Source organism: Bombus bifarius, unplaced genomic scaffold (genome assembly GCF_011952205.1).
Source record: "Bombus bifarius isolate JDL3187 unplaced genomic scaffold, Bbif_JDL3187 scf7180000007984, whole genome shotgun sequence".
NCBI lineage: Eukaryota > Metazoa > Arthropoda > Insecta > Hymenoptera > Apidae > Bombus > Bombus bifarius.
This window is the reverse complement of record NW_022884367.1, coordinates 3,693,994-3,718,243: the sequence shown is the minus strand read 5'-3', so window position 1 is coordinate 3,718,243 and position 24,250 is coordinate 3,693,994. Positions and strand designations below refer to the sequence as shown.

General features: G+C 38.7%; 1 long non-coding RNA gene across 1 annotated transcript in view; it reads right to left on the bottom strand.

Moving 5' to 3' along the window:
- LOC117204859 overlaps positions 1-23,952 on the bottom strand; it is a 155,339-nt gene extending 131,387 nt beyond the window's left edge. Inside the window, exon 1 of the long non-coding RNA XR_004487147.1 lies at positions 23,897-23,952. This is a non-coding gene — a long non-coding RNA (uncharacterized LOC117204859). The remainder of the gene's footprint in view (positions 1-23,896) is intronic.
- Positions 23,953-24,250: the final 298 nt, after the last annotated feature.

Sequence of the window (24,250 nt, the reverse complement as noted above, 5' to 3'; positions counted from 1 at the left end):
TGGATCGGAAAAAGAAAGTCAATATTACATTCGTATTATCGTTGCAGCCACGGTTTTTCAAAGCCATTTCACACGAAATCACCCCGTTACAGATTTCCGGCGAAATCTAACAAGACGCATATTCTCCGCCCCACGACTTTGGCCGTTGGCGGTGATAGCCACCAAGTGCCTTTTTATCGAGTCAATGCGGCATCCCCGGCCGTTTTATTGGACGGATGGCATCGCTTTTCCGCGCCGATTTCGACTTTTTCATGCAGAGGAAATCTCGGTAACCATGGGGGACGCTTGGCAAAAGTGAGAAAAAGAGGACAGAGAACGTTCTCCCCTGGCCCTTCGAGAGCCCCGGAAGACCAATTCTGCGATACGAATACGAGCACGAAAAATATGGATATTCCGTTTTAAAGGACATAAAATGACCTCGAGATGGTAGCCTTTATAGACACGTTGGAACGCCGCACCTCTGGCGGTCTATAAACGTGATGTACGCTCGCGAATTTTGTCCTACGACACCGAGATTGGATGGCAATTTTGTATGTGTTGTAAAAGGTATGGAACGACGCGACGTTTCGATACGAGAGTAAAGATGGGAAATTTATGAGGAAAGGTTATATCATATTATATGTATATCTATATATCGTCTATACTGAAGTTAATTAATTAAAAAGAAAAAAATAAGATTAAGGTTTGTTTGGTCCTACGATATTATATTATTCGTCATTATATTATACAATTCTGAATCATCTTGATGACAGCTTCCTAATTCTATCTTCATAAAATGAATTTCATCTCCTGTTTTTAACAAGCGCATGGAAATGTATAAAAACTTATGAACTAATCTGAGCTTACTTATCTTCCTTTTATAAGAAACTATTTCCTCATTGATCATGCAATTTTCTGGCCATCCTATTAGAATTCTTTAACTAAGATGTAGTTCTATCGTGTAAAAAGATTCGAAGATGAACATCTATCTATGTATTGGACTAATACAGCAGACACCGCGTCTTGTAGAATACAACAGAATATTACTGAATTTTTCCGAAAGAGTTTCATTAATGTATAATCTAAACCGAAATAGAATTATACTTAGGCCAGAAAGTTTTGACAATTATCGTATTTATTAGGGTAGATAATATTAATTGCTCTAACCTTCCTTGTCACGCGCGTGTAACTCCGTTTATTATTTATTTATAACTACTTTACGAGGGTGAAATTTAGTTCCATTATACCCATAAACCTGTCATTTAGAATTTCAAATATCTACTGGTCGCTACCAACCCTTCTTCAATGACTTCTAAATTAATTCGCAAAGAAAAAAAACGAAATTTCTCTCAGAAGCTTCCTTACTTACCAATCATCGAAGAAGAAGGGATGTCTTTCGTTTTCGAACAGCATCGACAACCCTTGATTTTTAGCATCCCGCTGCGAGACCAAGAGCAAAAGCGAGTTCAGATTTATTCCCCGTGGTTGCCTCTGGAGGCCCTCCACCTCGTGCAACCTCCTTCATCCCCGTCGGCGGTCGGCTTCTCCTCCTACGTTGGGCTTTATTGACCCTTTATACATCTATTTGTTATGCCGTGGCCCTTTGTACGACGGTAGACACGAACGGGAGGGACCCCGGTGTACTTGCCGAGCTCTCTCCCCTGGCTATATTTGACCAGTATTATAAAAATCAACCGACCGATTTCCTACGTAAAATATCACCCCCGTGCGTGGCTGAATATTTTATCGGTGTCCACCCCGAACGCACCCTCGACCGGTTCCTTCTTTTCCACCCCGTTTTCGCGAGGGGGCAAAGAGCCCGGAAAGGAAGAGGAAATCGGTGGAGGGAGCGGCACGCGATTTCGTTTTGCTTCGTCGCGTGCGACCAACACTCTTGGAATGCCATCTTTCAATGGGGAACATTCTTGCGGTCAATATGGAATCCCTTTGCGACTCTTGCCACTTAAGATACATTCGGATATACATACGTACGATGTGGGTGTAATTTTTGCGATGAAAGGCGGTACACAATGTAAGAAAAGTTGCAGAATTCTGTTACTTTTGTTTAATTCCTCTTCCAGGGTGATAGCGATTAACGTAAAAGAATACAACTCAACGTGTAAAGCTACTGGATAATTTATTATTGAGTATTATTGAGTTGTTAAAGATGGTAACTACTATTAACGGCGTGTAAGTTAGATGAAATGAAGAAGCGTGCAGCGCTTCGTACTTCTTCGTTATACTTGACAATGAACAATTTCCAGACACGTTGTGCATAAAAAATAAATCTGAATAGAAGAAGACAGCAGAGTTGATGTTATAATAGGAAATTATACACATGGAATACAAGCTTTGCAAAAAATTAGATTATACGGAACCATTACATATACACATACACACACAGGGATCCTATTATATTTTTGAATTTACAGATTAAAGAGTAGAAGTATTACAAGCGATACAGTGTGTTGACAAATTGACAATAGCAGAGATGACATAATGTGGAAAGCTTCGCTTGGACGTTTTCTATCGGAGGAATGGGCCATTAAGCCTGGTTAGCATGCGACAAGATTCCAATCTACGGCGCGTGTTCTCAGCTTCACGGGGAACAACGACGCGAACTCGCGCGGAGGAGCGTATTCCTGCAGGACACCGGGGCTACTAATCTAACAGAATTATAGACGGTGACGGTAGCTAATTGTCTATCTATATCTGGCCTGACGTAGGTGTGTCTCAATGTTCCCTCTCGTATGGCCGCTTGTATATGCGTACATTGTATTGTACGCCGAGTCCGTGGCTAGACCGTCCGTCAGTTCTCTCTCGGAGCGACTCCCTCGCTCGCATAATGGCCAGCCTGCGTACGTGCATTCCTAATAATGAAGACAACGATAAATCAACGCGGAGAATACGGCCGCGGATGTGCGCCGAATATCCTATGCATAATATCGCGTCATTATCTGTGGCTACTGTGCTCCCTGTGCACGCATGGATCTCCGACTCGACTTTGCCGCGACCCTGACAATCAAATTACACCGGAGCATGCCTCTCCTCTCGTTTCTACTCCTTCCAAAATAAGTATAACAGTCTCTGTGTTTCGATCGTTCTTGCAGCTATCACAAGTCTGCCATAGAGACAAAGTATCTGGTGTTTTGGGGGCAATTTTTTTGTATTTTATTTTGAAAATAGAAGAGATTGCAGCGATAAATTTATTCGAAGAGAGAACAAAGTACAGTTTCATATTTACAAATGCAAAAGTTTATTGCTAGGACTAGTTGATTATGAATCCATAGTACGTAACAAGTGATTTCATTTTCATTTATATTTCAGTTGATTTTTGTTGGGTTTACTCGAATCACTGAAAATCGGAGCTACCTTTCCATCGCAATAAACCCTTCGACTCGGAGAAATTATAGTTTTATGGAAATCCCACAGAAAACTAATAGCGTCTGCTATTATGGCAACGAAGAGAATCTATGGAATTTGTTTGCATATATTGCTATTATTTATTCTTTACTAAAAAACGTTGGCCTATCTGACCATTTCTTTTGTTAAAAATAATGCGCGAGCTACGTATCGACTCTGTACATCGAATTGACGTACGGTGGTTAAAGAATTCTAACAATAATATCAAAGGATATTCAGTAAATTGCATAATCAATGAGGTTTCTTACAAAAGGAAGATAAGCTCAGATCAGTTCATAATTTGATACTTGAATTTCATGAAATTTTGCTTGTTAAGGTTTGTTTACATTAGTCAAGTTACATGACTCCAAATTCAATTTATTCCTTGTAGAAGTGGAAGTTTCGATATACAAAGAATTCTGGTTAGAAATAAATTGGAAAAGTCTAGAATTTAAACGACTGAATTGTAAACTTAATATGGAAGCAGTGCAACAACCAGTTGCGAGAGTATGCCGAGCCAGTCATTAGTTCTAGCGGTCAGCAGTGACACGAACCATCGATCGACGAAGCCTCGCAACAAGCCATCCGTGATGCCAATAATGATCCGTCATTCCACTGCTGTAACGGTGAGGATCGATCTTGCGTGATTGACGGATAACAAGCCTCGTGAAAGAGAGACGTCAGTTCGCGAAATCATGCGCTGACGTGGCGATAATTTCGCAGGGATAACGCACGAAACTATATATATATCTAATATTTCAATAAGCTATTTCACTCGCAACTTTTCTTCAGTTTATCATTTCGCTTTTCCATCTAAATCCTACAGTTGCATCAAATTCGAAGAAACGTGAATTCAACTTCGACAAAATTTTATTCACAGTAACAATCATTTGAATCGATACAATTTTTTGCAATTTCTGCGTCTTGACTTCGATTCTGTACAAACACGATATTTGACTGGTTTATTCAAGTTTATTACAAATTATTACATTTTGAAAGGAGTAGAGTAATAAATATTATAAACCAATGGAGAGAATAATAAACTGAAGCTTCCTGGATGAAATAATATACGAATGGAAACAAATAGAAACAAATGCAGGAAAATAATCCACGATTTTTAAATGGTATTCGTTATGCAAAAAGTCAGTAAAAAATGTGAAAATAAAGATTCAAGGAGCAAACAGATACAATAAAATGCACAATAGATATTCAGTCGATCGTGCATCACCAAGATCGTCTTTCTACTTGATTTTCGATATTCGCTTGATGTCCGCTCGACCAAGCGCGCATCCGATAACCACGATCAAAGTAGCGATCTGGTTGAAACACGAGCCTCAGGATGTGGGAGCTGCGAAATCCGGTAGGTCGAATAGAAAACTGGCAAACGAAGCATCGAACACGTAAAATGAGTAAGAAGAAACGGGGGAAGACGAGCTGGCTAACAATCCGTGGTTTCGCGCTCATCGGATCGACTCGTTTAGACGTGTGTACGCAGGTGGATATCGGTTACCCCGGGAAATCTCTCGTCTACGTGTTTCCCCTCTCCGATAGAAGTTACTCCCGTGTCTTTCTTTCAAACCATTTAACTTCCTTTCGCTCGTGGCAAAGACGTTTATTGTCACGCGGGATTGTTTTACTTTCTGACCGGGTATACATCGCCGTTAGGCTGGTTGCGGTGAACAACCATGCGTACTCATTGTATGGGATGCACATCTCGACTTTCGTTTCCATTCTAACACGGAACGAACATCTCGAGTGACTCGCTTTGTCGTCTTTCCTTGTGCCTTTTCGTATCCGGTGCCCTCTCAAATTTCTCACTATACTGTAATTTATTCGCCTTCGATCGTTTTCAGGTTAATTTGTTATAGAAATATGCAATGGAAATATATTTTTAGCTGAAAACGAAATAGAAAAGTTGATCGCGCGATTCTTTCGTTCCTTTTTTTTCATTTTCTTCCATGCTGTCTTCCTTCTTTCACTTTCCCCTTCTCGTTTCTCCGCCTAGCCCATTCTTTTTGTCTTCCCTTTCATCTCCATATTCTTTTCTTTATTCCTCTCTCTTATTTCTCTTTCGAGATTAAATCGAGTAGCAAATCGGTTCCTCTCTCGTAATTTTATTGTATAATTTCTTAATGAAGTATTTATGATCCTATATTTAAGTGAAAAGTTTTTCTCATTTTTCTTTGCAGAGTACGTTTACACAGTTTTGAGAAAAGAAAATTTTAGAACAGTTTACATAATGGAAAAATTATTAGGATACATATATCTAGGACTGTACAGGCTATCCATTGACACTGTGACGAAACGAGCCACGTCATCGAGGATGTTGTAATAACTTTGCCAAATGACGTGCAGACTAAAGGGACATGCATCACGATCCAATACTAATGCGTGTCCAATGTAGGACGCAGCAACCTCGTCCTGTTATCATCGATGCGATCAATCCCACTCAATTAGCCTGATCATTGATTATTGCCACGTATAATGTCACGATCTGCTTGTTGGTTGTATACCAGAGAGAATCTATTGCACCCTTAACTGCGGCTTATCAAAACCGATAAATCCCAATTTTTATCAACAACGCGTGCCATTAAATACAAATGAGCACTGTTAGATTAAACGATAAATACCGCACCCCATCTTTCAATTTAAATGAAATTTGTTTCGATCGAATAAAAAAGAGTTGCACTTGTAACAAAATTTAATTTCAATCTAAGCTTCAACTATAATTTTTCAACTTACTAAACACATATCTGACGCATACAGTGATCCAAGTATTTTAATGTTCCACATACACGACATTGAATATCTAACACTCGAATGATCGCTAAAAAGATCATAAGGCAAGGGGTTAAACAGTAAACATATTTCACGACATATTTTACACGAGAGAGTGAGAAAAGGGGTACGGATAGAGAAAAATTGCCACGGTGTTAAATAAAATCACGGTTTAAAGCGAACATATGCCAGCGAGGAATTTGCAGGCGCGTTAAAAAAGGAATTCGAAACCAGGCATTCGATATGGAAGGTAGATCGAAGCAGAAATCGGATTGACCGTGGGGGCAGAAGAGCTTTTAATAAAAAAAAAGAGGAAAAAAGAAGGAAAAAAGCCGCAAGTGGAAAATCCGATAGAACCGAAGTGCGTGCAAATATTTTCTCTTCCTCTTGTTGGGCCGGTACGGGTGGCGAGTATCGAGCGGCTATACCAACGTCAACACATCAAATCGAGTGTGTATCGGTGGTGCAGCACACGGTAATATCCTTTGATATCCAATTTGTGCACCCTGCACGAGTTCACCGTGTACTACACGGTTCTATCTACCCGGCACCGGTTATTTTTGCTTTCATTATTCCACGTCAAAAATCGTCTCCATAATTTCCGATTATTTCGCTTGGAATATTTTACCGTTGCTGGTGCTAATGACCGTAATGAAAATCATTGGAATTAACGCGAAACCCTGTTCAATTTATTTTAATTGAATAATTACGTGTAAAAAGTTATCCCGTTTAATGTACGCCCAGTAGTAAATTTAATAACGAGCTCTCATTGTACCGTACAATTTCTAGGGTATTAGGAAATAACCTGAAAATCTTCATATCTGATGAATTTTAGTAATTAATTTTTACTCAAAATTTACAACACTAAATAAGAGCGACGTGGACTGCACAAAATTGTTTGTGGATTTTATTCTACTAAGATCAATTGTTTTTATAAGGTTAACACATGCAATTATAAGCGCGTAAGTATAATTTTTCTTAACATGCATAGATTGCTATTATTCGATCAATTATTCTTCTACCGGTATTACACGAAACGATTCTACGTACAATAGATGAGAAAGAACAACGACGATTTTACACTTCAGACATTGTTATGAAAATTTGTGAGAAACTTGACCTCGACTACTAGACAGATTATACCAAACAGATCAGAGATTTTTATTCACTTATAGGAGATTTAAAGCTGCACAAGTACACAGAACACGCGTAACATAAAAAAGTATAGAAAAATAAACTTCTCCTTAGGTTCTACTTCTTCAATCGTATCTATAAAAATATATAAATTGTAAAGTTTACCATATGAAAGCAAACTACAAAATAGTTATTACAATATATCGAAGCATTGCCAATTTCGCCATTTCCAAACCTAACAGAATCCAAATTTAAACTGCACTTAAACTAAACTGCGCTTTAAGCGAAAGTTAAAACACTAGAAAGAAAGACAAAGTGTACGATGCAAACGGCACATAATAAATTACCATTTACAGTAACGATGAAAACATCGGTTTGTTACACGAAACATCATCATACCATTTTTTTTAAATTGCCTTTTATATAAATCGTACGTGATCTTCCAGCATACAGAGAAAGAAGGTTCGCGGCCTTGGCCACGTTCATTTTCCCTGTCACGTTAAATCGCATTACTCAAATAGATTGCGACGGTTGAATTTTCGCGGACCTTTTTGCGAAGCCCGCGAACGATGGAATTGTCTCCCACGGCATACAGTAATTTCCTAAATGCGAACCGGCCAACCCCGCCAGCCCGAACGACTTTTCATCGTGGAACTCAAATGTATAAGACCCCGGACCAGTTAAAGCCGATTTTCCGGCAGTCTGTCGATCATCTCCTCTCTCCTCTACCCCAGTCATTACTTTTCCATCGACATAATGAATATGTACACCTGCAAATTGCTGATATCTCCTCACGTAAATTGCAACATTTGCGAATCCTTGATAGAATATAGAATGTCCGTGAATAGGATTATCTCACACACGTTCGCGAGTTTCGAGAGTTTAGATGGTACAATACAGAGTTTAAAATCTCTGATTTGGATATTTATTTTCTGCTCGAACAAAAATAACGACCTATCTTTGATTTATACAATTAGAAATGGAAATGTATATGAAATGGAAGCTCGAAATGTAGTATTTCATTATTAATATTCGTTATTAAATAATCGGTAAAGGTAATAACGTGCTATGTTGTGAATAAAAATAATCTAATATTTCATGTACATAAATAATTCGACAAAGTTATCTGTTACTCCGTTGCTTAGCGTAAAATAAGTACTCTTAATGTACAAAATCTCCGGTCGATAAATTTCATAATATCGAGAAAGATTAATTAGTACCTTCTATACGAATGTGTGAACAATCGTAGTCATCTTTGTGGAGCACTGAGTAATAAGCTAATTATACAGACGACTAATTATTCCTACAGAATTGTACAATTTCACGCAATATTTCAGTCACTGTAAATATTTCCCTCAAAATTCTTTAATCATTTGGCATTGAATAATTCTTTCGAGTAACTCAATACCAAGTAAAACAACGAAATCCCATTTAATCGGATTCCGATGAGAAAAGCACAAAACGAAAGTGGACTATCAAAAATTAAATCAGATAACGCGAACTCTTTCGATTCGTATCCCATACGCGAACATCGACAGCTCTCCGTTTCGGTTGACGGAGTGCTTGCACTCGTACCCCTTAGCCGACTTGCCAACACCCTGCAGCGCGGCAGAAGAGCTGTCAATCCGATCCGCTAACAGGGATATCACTTACATGCAAATTCAGAGCTAAAATCCCGCGCGTTTCGATGAGCGTGCAAGTGGTATCGCGGCGGGGTGAGTGGCAGAACAGCAGGCCGGTACGTAGAATCGGGGGTGGAAAAGGGAGAGCGAGAGGCGCGATGTATTAATTACCAGTATTGATGTCCATTTGCAGTGAATTGATGTGTGGTCAGTGTTGCATCACGCACAAGGGTCGACCGGCCGAAACACACCATGGTGCAAGCTATGCTCCGAGAGAGGGATGAACCCGCATTGAAACAGGGGCGAATCGCGATGGCTAGATGCATTTACTGTCGCGGGTTTATCCGATCTCGATCGGGCTATCGACCCATTTTTTTCCCACTCTGGCTTCCAACCCTTAACTGGATTCTCTTTTGTGCGATCAAACTGGTATGATATAATTGAATTTCAGGGGTCTGGCCAGCCCTGAAGAAGCGAGCCTGAATGTTCAGGAAACGTCAGAACGAAGCGCAACGTCATGAAAAACACGATCGACATACGAAGAACTACCAATATTATGTCGTCTGATGATTATCGTAATAATTTAAAATTCACAATTCTACGAGTTATTTTTTAAATAAATTCCCTTACATAATGAGAATGAGTTTGATGATAAATAGAATGTATTTAATATTACAGAATATTTCTTTATAAATAAAATTCTGCAAATTTCTCTTAGAAAGCAACTTTGGTCGCGCGATATTGCAGTTTTTACTTATTAACCGTAGAAATTAATTCGTCATTCGAGTCGTCAATCTTCCGGATATGATATCTTAGTTCACTTCTTATCTTTTACGTATTCTAGTCTGTTAGAAATAAATCATATCGTATCCACATTTGCACAAATACCAGGCCAACTACCATTCATCTGTCTTTACTATCTTTAATTCCAGCATTATACAATTTACGATCATCGATTCATCAAACCACCAATTAACAAAATAATGTACAAATCCAATGACCAAAACATTCAAACTGATCAAACAATAAACGTGTCACAAGCCTACATACTAAACTGTGTACTTACTATTTTACAAGTCTCCCATCTCGCTAAGGGCTTCACACTTTTTACGAATAAATTTGCTTACACAATCATACTACTAAATTGTCATGCTAAATACCGCACAGATACAGCGCTCTAAAACTTTGCTCGTCCAACATGAATCGATATCAATCCCCGATACGTCTCTATGCCCCGTTTTAAACGCGTAGCTCCTTTCTAAAGAGCTATCAAGACGGCGACGCTGGACGTTTCAGAACGCAGAATCGGTCGTCAAGATTTATGGGCAGAGCCGGCATGGTCTCCGGTCTTTAGCCGCTTATTAGCATGCGGTATATCACGGCGACTGGAGCAGCCGGGGTCCGCGACAATAATTAGATAGATACGGGACATAGACGGAACGGGAATGGGACGTAGGTGATGCTGGCTAGGTAGCTGGCGATCCCAGGGTGAGACGAGCAGGGGGTCAGGATGGAGAGAGCGCTGGCTAGGCAGAGGACGAAAGCCAGGTCGCAGAAGTGGGTGGTTGGGTTGCGGACTGGAAACAGGCAGAACGGTGCGTCGTATGCAAATGATGACGTCACACAATACTACCCTCCAGGACAAGGGGCTATAGACAATGCATCTGCACAGATAGGTCTCGTTCTACGACCCACAGTGCACATCGTACCGAGGTCACTTCGTGCTCCGTGTTCTGCCCGATTCGTAACCCTGATGTAACATCTGCTAATGGACGCAGAGATCATCGCGTTAACCGTGCCCAAGGAATTTTAAAATAAACGCTGCTTAATAGAGTTCTACGAGTTCATCCTACATTCCACGACTGTTGAACCGTGGAATATTATGTCAGGTTCTGTTGAAAAAGAAAATTAATTCGCTGGTTATAATCTTAACGACGAAATTTTCTTTTTTCCCTTGAAAATGTTCCCTTTTTTAAAACGGAAAGTAGATTGTTGGTTACTTTAGCGAATATGTATCGATTTTAGTAGTGAAAACTGAGCGCTGACGATAATTAATGGGTTTATCGTTAAGTCGCGTATTCCTAGAATCGTCAGACTACTTTTTAAACAATGTGAGTCTTCTTTCATTTATTTTCACGGCTATATATGGTGTATCAAAAATGCTCAAGAAATATAGTCCACCTAACTACTTCTTTAAATGTCTGTATTCCATCATGTTAATAAGAACAATTACAAATCTGGAATACTATATGCTTAAAGATAGCAGATCTTACTAGATCGTACCTTATAAGAAGTCGACAGACATTGCTCGATATACGAAACTAAATACAACTATTATTCCTCTTTGCAAAAGGAGGAAAATTAAAAGAACAGTCTAACGACTCTCAGAATAGGATCTCGACGTATCTGCGTATTTCTTCGTAATTTTTTTATTTAAAGCGAAAAAATAATGTCTAGAAATACAAAATTATTTGGTTCGGTGCGAAACTAAACCACCCATGCTGCTAACGCTATCACTTCGATCGGCTGGCGTGACTTCAGAATTACCCCTATCCTCTGGCTGTGGTCTGGGGAAATTCAAGGGAATTTCGATGAAGCGCCTGGACAGAAAATCAAGTGCAACCGGGGGAGGGATAGGCGGAGATCTTACCGCAATGACGTGCGGTCGAATCGGTCCGAATGAAATGACGGATCCTGCGAGTGACATTCGATATCACAGCACCGGCGGCCGGGGAAACGGCGAATACGAGCTACTAGACCGTTCAAGCTTTCCGTCTATTACACTGACGCTGAAATCCCGTTTAATCGTGGCTACGTACCTACGTATCGTTCACGATTTGTGGCTACAGTCGAATAAAGACTACCCTACAACGATCTTCGCGATTCCCTTCGTCTTATTTCGCTCTACCGACTCATCTAACAATTGTGCACATAATTGGATAAGCGATCTCGAAGGAGAGATTTCAATTTAGTGCTGTATGATGCAATTTATTGTTACGATAGATGTTTCCTATTGAACCATTTAGCAGTGATAGCGTTAATAGTAAGCTTGTTGTACACTTTACAAATCGGCTAAATTTGTTCGATCATTATTTTAAGCAGAGAGTCAACGAAATCTGTTCAAGATTTAAAACTTGCAACTTATGCTTCTAATTATCTCGGAGAAAATAATTTTTCTCAACTCGTTGATGTGTCATTTGGATCTGTTTACTATTTCCATTACTAACTAACATACTTTTCAAACCCTTTTTATCGTACGATTCTTCTTTACTAAACATATTTCAATTTCATAAAGCGTAGATAAATACAAATCTTCTGGAAAAAATGAAATATCAGCTACTACTTTCTTTTAGACTTAGACTTTTAGACTTTATAATAAAGAAGATGTAACTCAGAATAAACTTACGCGTCAAATTAATTTTTTTTTTTTACCAAAAGATCAAAAACAATCTGGATAACAGTTAAAATACTATAACGAATCGATCATAAAACATCTATATGCCTTCTAAATCTTCTCTAAGAATCTGCCACATAGCGACTACAGCAAAGCACACTTGTTACGGTGCGATCGGACGATCGAATCATTAATTGATTTGATTGATTGTATCTATACACGTTGACGGTTGCACATGTTGAATAGGCAGCCCTATCGCTAGCTCGACTGCGGTATGTCCAGGATTCGTACGTATCAAGCCTCCTATACTACTGCAAACCAAGTTGACTGCTACGTTCGCTTGCTCGCGCGCGCGTATTCCCACGTGCGTACACGCATCAGCGACTGGCAAACGTGCTCGTACGAAGCGGCTCGAGGTGAGGGCTAGTACGGTCACACGTGTACGCCGAATGTCATTTGTCATCGTGGCTAATTTGCCACGTTCTGAGATACGGTGACGCCTCTGACGCGGTCATTATTAAGATGCGAATTAGTAACAATTTGCGCCGGATTTAGTCTGGACTTGATCTGTTTATGGCCCACGCGGATTAGGCTTCCGGACCTTGCGCGTAAATCAATATTAACCGGCATGAGAGTCCGCCGAGTAGTGTCGTTATCAAACGCACAAGATCACCAAGGTCTTCTGATAAGGATTAGAAACGACAGCTTAGAATATCTCGTCGGCCTGTTTCCAAATCCTAATGCTCCGGCAAAATCATTCAATGTGGTGAAGTCGTACCACACGTACGCAACAGAGCATTATACTTGACTAAGAGGAACGATATACCGAAAAAGAAATGAGGAAGAAAAGTAGTCCGAAGAGAAGCATAATATAGCAACACTAAAATAAGCGAGAACAAACTATATCCTGAAGAGAACCTAACGAATGATCTCTTCATAAACGATATTTATAATATTGATAATAATAATAATTAAAATATAATATCTACGATTCATCAACGCCTTTTGCGATTTTAAAAGAAACGATGTTATGGGACGATAGATTCGATGAGCGCAGTAATAGTAGCATGTGTTTATCAGCTAAGAACTACTTAATAGCTGCATTATTCATGACAATCGATAAAGCAATTTGTTAGCATCTACTTAACACACAACACGCTCTGAAACTGAACGAAGAATGTAATACTTCGAAACCGATAGCCTCTCAATAAGCCGATAGCCTTCGTATGGAACACAGTTCGATTATTTCCTAGCTACAGTAGCGTAATCTCGTCAGCAATGAAACAAGATTGTCTGATTATCTTGCGCATAATTTAAAGATGTCCGGACAAAGTTTACCGAAGAATACCCACAAGAGCGCGACAATTTCTGCTATGTTTTCTGCTAATAAGAGAAGCGAAAACACAATCGCGAACGTCACGGGGAAAAACAGAGCGCGGTGTAAAAACCGAAAAGGGGTACATCGTGGAACAGAAGGATCGTGGTAGAAAAGGAAGAGAGAGCGAGAGAGAGGGAGAGTTAGGTGTGAGTCTGCCTAGTGTTGGTTTCAAGGGTGGCATTATATTGCGGGTTGTCTCGCTTCAGAAACTTTGCACTGTGGTCGCAACGAGGAGCTGGACGCGAACAAGGGGGCGAGAGTCGTGAAGCGGGGGCAAACTGGAAGGGTGGAACAGAAGTGGTGCCGGACTTTGAATACGACCATTCTTTACGACCACCCCATGCAAAGATCTCCCGCACGCCGTTGGTATTTACCCAGCGACACCGACTCGCGGAACTGTTTCATGAATCGAAGCGAAACAGACGGAAAGAAGAAAAGAGAGAAAGGGGGAGAAGATGGACATCGGCAGTGGACACGAGAAAGAGAGAGGAGCAGAGGTCGCGCATAGAGGGGCCAGGAGAGTCGCGGAGAAGTCCAAGAGGGTGAAATAGGGTGGCATTGCTGGTTGATGTGGACGTGGTGAACGCGATGGTGGTGGTGGTGGTGTTGGTGGTGGTGGTGGTTGAGCCAAAATAGAGAACGCTCGGCGGAAGAAAGATGGTAAGAGGAGAGCCGGGGACAGAGGGACAACGGAGAAGTCAGAGAAGGAAAGACGAAATACCGGGGAGCACAGGCTCGAGGGAGACCGGTTCGAGTTGGCGTTTCTCGTTCGTCGACCGGCACCACCCCCTTTGCCCACCTAACGTCGCACAATACGCTCTACCTACCCTCGCCAGCGTCCATAGACTGGACACTGCATTGTCTCTGCTGAATGGGGTCTTGCAAGATTTATTTCGTATATTTCACTTGCCGTTTCAATAGCGCGATAGCGGCTCGCGCGCTCTCTGCCTCGAGTATCGCCTTCGAGCTTTACCACCCTTCTCTCTTCCCCCTCGTTCGTTATTAGCTTTCTCTTTATCGACCATCCCTCACCCGTTTCCGTCGGCTCGCCTCTAAGAAGCAACTTCCACCGACGTTTGACCGACCTAACGCTTTGTCGGCGTTCGAGTTCGATGCTGCGTGTCGACGAGTTCAGTTCTTTCGGATCTACGACCTTCTTTTTTATTATTTTGATTAGTATATCTGTGTCGATCTAGAACAAGGAATTTTTTATGAAGGAAGATTGGTACTTGAAAATTTAATACCTTGGCCTCCGATTTAGATTCGATGAATTACATTCGAATACACCGAAACAAATTTCTTCCACGTTTCTTTATCTACGTTAATAAAAATACGAGTTTACATAAGCAACAGTCTGTTCATCGAAGAATGCAACAATTACGAATGCGCGATTTTCTTTCATAAGAAACGGTCTGCTTACACATTTATAGTACTTAAAAAGTTAATAGCAACCTACGTGCTATTGTGGAGTGTATTGTCGAGGGGTGTCGCTTTCTAGGCAGGCAAACGACTCTCCCGTTATATTTAGCTATGCCAGCGAGAGGGGCTCGTAGTTCAGCCTATCGTCTTTCCCCCTGTAGGATCTCTTTTTCCCATTTCGAGCCTCGTCCCCTTCTACAATATCTATACATACGTTCTCGCCGCTCGACTATCCGTATCAGATGCAATCTACTAATTAACGAATGCTTATAAACAAGGAGAAAAAAACAGTAAGCTAAAAAGTTATGGTAAACAGAGTCGCGAGACATGCAATCTGAAATTTGTGGGTCACGTTCGCGCGTGTAAAATTCAATCTGTTATCAAGGCGAAATTCTGATAAGCTTAACAGACCATAAAATTCAATGAATTTGTTAGGAGCGTTTTGCATAAAAATTTATTAAGAAAACGTTCTTGCCAGAAGCGCTTGGGCATTTAAGATAAGAGTTACACACACGTTGAGCGAATGGAAACTCGGAGAAATCACGTCCGTACAAGGTGCCGCAGAATTTCAGAAGAGAATGTCGACCAATCACGAGAAACGGTATCGAAAATAATGAGATGAGCGAGAAGCACGAGGATCAATTTCCATGAACGTTTTTATCACCCCCGTGGATCGGACGAGTTCGTACGGGGTAGAACAATAACAGCGTTATCGTGGTCACAAATTAAAAATAATTATTTTTTAAGGCTGATCCTTAATCAGGAAGGGGTAGATACACGCAGGGGCTGTTTTCTCCGAGAAAAGAGCGGCCATTATCCCTCCAATAAGATTCTTGTCAATGAAATATTAGCTCTTTTACAGATGTAAGAGGCTTCCTTTTATTGCGCATCAACTCTTTTTCCCAAAGCCCCCACTTTACCGAACCGCGTTTATTTTTCGCCAGATAATGGTTCTCGTAATCCTTGATTCAACCGCTACACGTGTCTCCTAACACTTTGGCGACGCGCTACTTTAAAATTATAATTTTGTCGTGCTTCAAATGAATTTTGTCAGGGCATTATTTAAAATATTTGAAAAATAATCGTTCAAACGATACCTGTTTGGCTAGATATTATTTTGAAATAATTATGTCTTGGTTTATTTTAATAATAAGTACGATTTTTCGCTGAATTATTTTACTTGACCATTGAAAGAAATAATTTATAATTTTATTCGACGTTTTCTATGATATTTCTCTATCCTTACTCCGATTCGATTATGTCAAATTCTTTATCAGTATCTCGTGTACACAGCTCGGTATCATACAATAAGCGAAACATACGAGTCAGTAGTTTCCTCTAGATAGAAATTTTAATGGAAATTTAAATCTCTAGCCCGGAGGTTTCAAAAACGGCCGTTTTTCAAAAGAATTAATAATTAAAAGTAACCCTCCATGATCCGATATGCTGTGGTTTTTTGTTTCCCCTTAGCGACCATTTCCGAGGCATTAGGTTCGTTATTTATGGACTTTCATTAAGATAAAGAAAAGTAAAGGGAAGGGTTGCCATCGCCGAGCGCCATGTAATTATTTTCACAAAGGTCTAGTTGTCTTGCCCGATTCTTTCGCGACGACTTTTCAACGGGGAACTAATGCAAATAAAAACGTCAAATAAAGTTCGATATCGATCTTCCCTGGCTACCATGGAAAAAGGGTTGGAAAACTTCTTCCCCTTTATACCATCCTCAACTTTTTATCTGTCGTTAGTTCGATCATTTCCAACTGTGCCAGATTGCTTTTCGTTTTGTCATAGAGACTTTTCGATTTTCATCTAACGGAACAATCTGTTTATTTCTTCATTTAATAGTTAAGAAATTATCCGTATGCATGTTGAACATTTTCGAACAATTTCACTTCTCTGCAAATATTTTCATATTCGTATAACATTCTCGTCTAACTTTTATTCGTACACTGTGCCACACACGAATCAATCTACTAACATTGAAACAACTGCAACATCAAATGATCTAAAGAAACACGAGGAGAAATTTTCACGAAGACACGAATTAATTGAGTTACTCGCTTGCCAATCTGTTTCAGCGTTATAGTTCTTAACACTGGAACACTAACAGCTCCTCTTCGCCGTATCTCTTTCTAAGCAGTTTTATATTTTAAAAAAAACAATCATCGAACAGTAAATTTACCTCTTGTTTTTACCTCGGGAATGTGCGAATAATTCCACTCGACAGCAAAAGTATAATTTTTGTCGACTCGTTCGTGGTCCACCTACGGTCAAATAAAATTTCATGCGCTGTATCTACACCGTAGGATATTTTCGCGCTAACTTTCCAAGCAACGTTTCATCACGTTTTACACAAGTGTTCGAACCCCTAGGAAGTTTTCATTTGTTCCAAGTTACGAATAGGTTCAGCGATTGTTCTGGCTGGGTCAGGACGTAGACGAAGGCGGTGAAATTGAATGCGACTCGTGAGAAAGGGTGTGGGAAAACGTTGAAGTGGAGGTGACGTGAAGGCTACCACGCTACCGGACCCGTCAACCGTATCTTCGGACGAACATTGGTCAGCACTAGGTGTACACTCGACACATAGACGCCTTTCCCTCTCGTACGGTCTATCTACCATCAGAGAGAGAAATGGCCGGGTGGGATATACGCGCGTCCATTGTCTCGTGAACTTTGAAACAACTTTCGGCAAAAGAGTTCTGCCATCGGAATGCACCGACCGTGACTGCTCTGTAATTGGAGGAGAACTTTGAAAAATCAGACCGTGGATTGATCGAGTGTTTCGCTAGAACGTTGCATAGTATTCTCTGTTTTAGATAAGAGGAAAGTAGTTTGTTCTCAGTCAGATTAACCGTGTAGATAATTTGATGGTAGAAGCGCAAAAGTTTTCATAGCCGAGTGACTGAATTCAAATTTCCTCCCCTTCTCTTTTCTTCTTTAAAAAAATTAGCGAATGCATTTAGCAAAATTAATGTTGATTTTTATTGATGATAGATGCATGACGTCTAAGCAGGTATTTTGTGCAAGATTTTCAGACGATATATAACAGTATGGTTTGCTCGATATTGTTTACTCTATCGATCTGATTTTTAGTTTTACTACATAGTTATAGATGCATCACAGAAAAATGGTACAGAAGCAAAGCCAAATTTCGTATCTTTCGCTTTCAACTTACTAAAATTTTGTTTCCAATTTATGCTTCAAAAATATTTAATTAGTATTTTCCAAAAAGAGATTAAAATTAAATAGTTGCACATATTTCGGAATAAATGTGCGAGAAATGCGAAGAAAAGGTATTGCTCCCAGTGCTTTGGTTCGATATAGGTGAACAAGATGGCAGCACTGCACAGCGTGCTCAGAATTCATTATCAACATATCGTGTTCACCTCAAATTCAACGTGTTCCAATTCACGTGATAGACGATTCGAAAATTTTTCAGATACAAATCTTGACTTTCTTTTTAGAAATTATTCGAATACGACGCAGATTGCTTAGAAAATTCTATAGGATCGTATTATTTTACGATTGCAATATTTCGTGTCATTATACGCATCTAATTACTGTTTTTTTCACCGAAGCTGCAAGACTTCCGTTTCACGATCAACACGCAGTCCTCATACACTTTCTGAATGAAAAAGGAAGAACACTTTCAACGTGCAATGAATATGTACGACTCCTATGAGATGCATCACGCATTCATGTTTGCTACTTGCGCATAGATGTCTAAAAATGTTATTTCATTCATTGCAATTTTGAATGCACGCGGGGTGGATGTCCCAATAAAACCAGCCTGTTTCAATCATCGTTGTTAAAATGTTCTTTCATTGCATTATGGATGCTGGAATCTCAATAACAAGTTACGTTTCCGTTTCGAAAGAGGTTCCTTAGCAAAATGAATTTTTTTACTGAATGAATTTTCCTTACGGAAACCGTGTATATTTAATAATAATGCCGACCATGGAATCGTATTCAATGAAAGGCTAAACATGCAATTAGATAATTTGTAAAGCTGACACGTAATACCACATAATAAGTTATTCGTATCTATATCTAATTTGAGTAATTAAAATCGTGATTCTGTAGTTTAAATTGGATACTTTGTTTCGTTTCCATAGAAATGTAATTTCTTTCGAATATTAACCCTTTGCACTCCGAATTTTATTTCAATTTCGTTACCAGCAGCTGCCAACGCTTTTAAGTGTTTCATTTAAAATTTGCTTTAACTAAAAAATAAGACAGTTTAAATAAATAAATGAAGAAACAAATTCATTTAAATAACAATTTCATTCACACTATTGTTGTATTCTGTAATTTTTAAGTGTACGATACATCTTAAAACAATTTCCAGGATGCAATTACAAAAAAAGGTGAGATTGAAAGAATTTCGAGTGGGACTCGACAAATGAGCTCCTGAGATAACTGATATCGAGTCACATTCGACATACGAGTGCAAAGGGTTAACATATCACATCTAATACGTATGTAAAGAACTGACTATGTTACAATTTACAATTTTTCTTTTGCTTTAAAAAAGAAAAATTACCAGAGAAAAGATTTTCTGTGCTGAAAATAATTCGCTACATCGATTATTTTAAATCTAAAAAATAAAGTAAAGCTAAATTAGAGTGATAGTAGAAGATAGCGAGTGAAAGTAAGTTAAAAGTAGAAATTCTAAGCAATTTCACTATATTTATGAAAGTGATATGTGTTAATTCGTGAACTGATCATTTTCACTCGATCGGTCCTTGAGATGTTAATTATTCCGTGGCGAAAACAATCGAAAACGTTTGCAAATCGAAGCGTATCTGCACGGAACGGTTCCATAAACGGATACCGGAATCAGGCCGGTCAAGGAGTGCTGGTAAGTCATTTCGAAATAATAGTGGTAGGCGGGTGTTATGCGAGTTTAAGGTCTCGGCCGGTGCTTGCACGAGGGCGAAGGTGGCGAACGACAGTTTAGGGGTGTAAGACAGGCTGACCTCGGGTCATGACCCCCATTTATACTCTATTACCACTACATTAGTCTCCACTCCGGCGATTTATGATCCTTGTTCGAGTTCTAGGCTGACCGAAACTTTAAATCGATTGCAAAACACCAAACTTGAAACCTCGTTAGTTATAACATTACTTTTCTATATTTAACACAGACTGCAAAGAATAATTTTCTTACGGCATCGACTGAACGATGCGTCTTACAACTTCAGTGGAATAAGAGCGAAAATTAAGAAGACATCGACCAATTGATTAATAACATAAATGTCGCGAAGAAATATTTTTTTTGCAAAATATGGCGAAATATTTTCTACAAACTGCGCGAACAATAGTAGAAGAATTCTGTGGACCTCGTTGATAATTCGTAATAGGAGATCGATACTTTTGTATTTTACCCTGAAACGATCTACATCGCTACCCCGTAATTTTTAATTACCGTTATCTGAGAGGGTGGCGCGCCATCCTGAAATATTTCTCCCCGCTACTCATTCCGGAATCACACGCCGATGTAAATTACCACCAGCAAACCCGTGACTTTATCTTCTTTATCTACCAAGTATTTTAGCGGTTATTTTTTCCGGTTTCCAACCGTCCCCGCGTTGCCACGATGCAGAAATGGAATTAGCTACTTTAAACGAGAAAATTTTTAATTATTCCTTATCGAAAAGCAATCTGACTATACCGTCCACTGGTTCCCTTCACCTTACAGGACACGTATCTTGCGGTACGGGAGGATGCTACAAGGTTAACACCAACTCTCATAATTTAGCGTTCCGTCGTGTTGCGTTCCGTGCTGTGCATGATCTCGTGATGCTGTTACGATCGGCACAGAGAAGTTACTAAATGTAATTACAAGCTTCTTCCTTGTATTTTTAAAGATTTCATTATCTTTAACGCTTGTTTAATAGTTAACGAAGTAATGCCAGGCTAGAGAAATCTTAAGCGAAACAGTAATTGACCGCCTAATTCTCCTTTGTATATTTTTGTTCAAGCCTAATCTAATAGCGATCAACTTCTTACATTTGGAAATTATTTAAAAATGATTTAAACTAATCTATTTAGAAATAATTTCAACTATTTAAACTTACAATATGAATGTTATTAGAAATTCAAAAAATGTGACACCAGCCTACACAACGAAACAGAATTAATTCGCCTAATAAACGTATAAGCCACTTGACATTTTTAACGACAGATTCAACGAATGAAAATTTTCTGAATTAAAAATTATACGAATCGTTGCTTGATGTAATAATGAAATAGGAAGAGTAAAGTGCAAGGTTCGAAGAGCGTCTGAAAGGAAAGTGTCAAGTATCGAAATCAACGGTGACGAAGGAGACTCGTCGATTTTAATAATTCAGGACGTTTGATGGAACACGAAGAGACAAGGGAACTTATTAGTTGGCGAAAGCGATAAAAAGGAACTTATTACTTATCCAGCCCTTGCCGCTTGATCCGCGTTGCCGAGGAATATTCATCGGGGGTTGGCTGTGTACGGTGAAAAAGCGGCAAGATCGGGACATACAGAGCAAGGGAGGCTGTCAATTTCCGAATATTCATATTGAAAGGCGCTGATAGGTTGGCATCAAATATTCATCACTTTCCAAAAGCCCTTACTGAGTTATTCCGCCAAGTCGTTTACCTATTATCAAGTATGCCAGGAATCGATGCGCCAGAAAGAAATTCAATTCCCTTTCCCATCATCGTTGCCTCTCTTTATCCAATCCCTACGCTAGCAATTTCCTTATCTAGTCCAAACCGATAAAATACCGCTCTTTATTTTCTACCAAATATCACTGACGATATGGAAACCCTATTTATGTTGAATGACACGCGAATTCTAGCCTGGCGTGGGTGATCGTGACAGATGATTGCTATGGTATCTACATTAAGATAATTAATTATTGTAAAACGTTACGTTAAAATAAAGCTCACGAATTATCGAATGACGTACATTTTATCATCGGTGTAACCTAAATCGGTGCATTATAGCCTACAAACTAGCAATTTTCTTGCGTTATAATGTGAGTAAAACTTTGAATAAAAATGGAAAATTAAAAGTTGGCAATGAAGCCTAATAAAGTGGAATAAATTTTGCACCTAAATAATCTCAATCTCGATCGCTAAATATCACCTGCGAAATATTCAGACGTAATAAGATCATACGTGCTGAGGTTTTACTGAATTTTCCAATTGTCTAAAGTAATAAAGCATGGCTAGAGCGATATTCCGTATATGTATAACAGACGTCATTGTGTTTCAGTCATAAAATCCTTCGAAAGAAATGCTTCTATTACACGTACACACTGTACACGTTACACGCGGCTCTACATACATCGCTGTTCAATTAACAAAGTCACGCACGCACAGTACGATATTAAAAGATAAGTTTAATTAAAATGAATTAAACACATCTCTCCTGAACGGAGAAGAATATTTCCGCCTCAAAAGATACAATTCAAACGCGCTCCACCGCCGTGCTTCCCCTTCTATTACATAATTAATTACGCCAGTGTAAACATGTTCTTACGTTTCAAGTGAAAAGTAACATGAACCAGCCCGAGCTTTCGAAATACAAATTGGGCCGAGGAACAGGAACATGCTTTTGAACATTGCAACTTTTCTTCCATGTATAATACTGAGGATCACGCTTTATACGAATTTTACAATTTAGCAGTCGGCACTCTGACGAATAAAAGCCAAAGCTCTCCATATTTAACAAAATATACAGTTCGAGTTATTAGCCTCCTAACTACAAAGGATGAGTAGGATTGTTGTGTAAGTCTTGTGCATTCAAACGTAATAACAGTAATCGATAAAATAGATGGAAACAGCCAGTTTAATAAAAGAGTAAGTAGATTAAGGAAAATAGATTTTTCAGGAAATCGATTTGAAAATAGATAATTTTTCACAATCGCATCTTTTTTCAACTTACACGAAAACATTTTCTTAGATAAAACTTCTTTAGATTTTTTTTTAGAAAAGATAGTGTTGTATAGAAATAAAGATGCATTAGAATTTTAAGCAAATTTCTTTGAAAACGAATAGATTTATCTGATTAATAACTTGCGAAAGTCTAATGTTACAGTATCAACCATTTGGCAATAAATAATATTTATATGCATAAGTATATATATTATACTTAAAATCAAGCATCCATGTTTCTTTACGATCGAGTCGTTACGTCTTTATAGTTTTCAACATGAACGTGATAACAAAATGACCCAGATTGCGATAAATGACTTCAGGAAGCATTGCTTTACTTGTACGATGTAAGATGAAAGATAATAAAAAATCTTCCACGAAATCAATTTAAATATCCATGTACATGTTAAAGACATAAATATTAATATATACACGTTGCATGCAAGGAAACGCGTATATAATTAATTATATCATACAGGTAATATTTTATTTATTCAGAAGAAACAAAAATATATTTAACCATATACATATATATTATGACAAATATTAACAATTATTAAGTGTCTATTAAATGCAACTCGTTCGTTAAAAATTGATTCTACGAAATTATTTTAATTCGACCGTTCCAGATATTCGACAATGTACATACATTTTTATACGATTCTACGTTTCGAATGTATCAAACGCATTAATCAGGAACCGGCGTTTAGAATGTCTCTTTAATTACTACGCTTTTAATTCATAATGGAGATTTCTCGCTAATTTATTATTTCCTTGTTCAGATAGTCTCTCATTTTTAACCGTAAAAATGTAAATAGGGCTTGTAATAATAATAATTCGCGGAATAATCGGTGTTGATAATTGAAATCCTACCTTTCGATGATCGTCGATAAACATTCTGCACACTTGAAACTGCCAATTAAGTCCTGCGGAACGAAAAATGCGATCGTTAGCTTCATAGGTCGGTAAACAAAACAGTGATAAAACACGACAAACTGCGATATAATTTACTTATTACACCAGAATGTTAATTATTCGAGTAAACTAGCGGAAAATTTAATCGAATAGATTTTGATAAGAAGTTAATTATTAATACCTCTCTATCTTATCTTTAACTTAGCTTTAATTACTTTATACAGATAATTTGTAAGAATAATTAGTTATAAAATACAGAATATTAATAATAAAATAGAGAGTAATTTAGTTGGAAATAATTATAGTTTAATA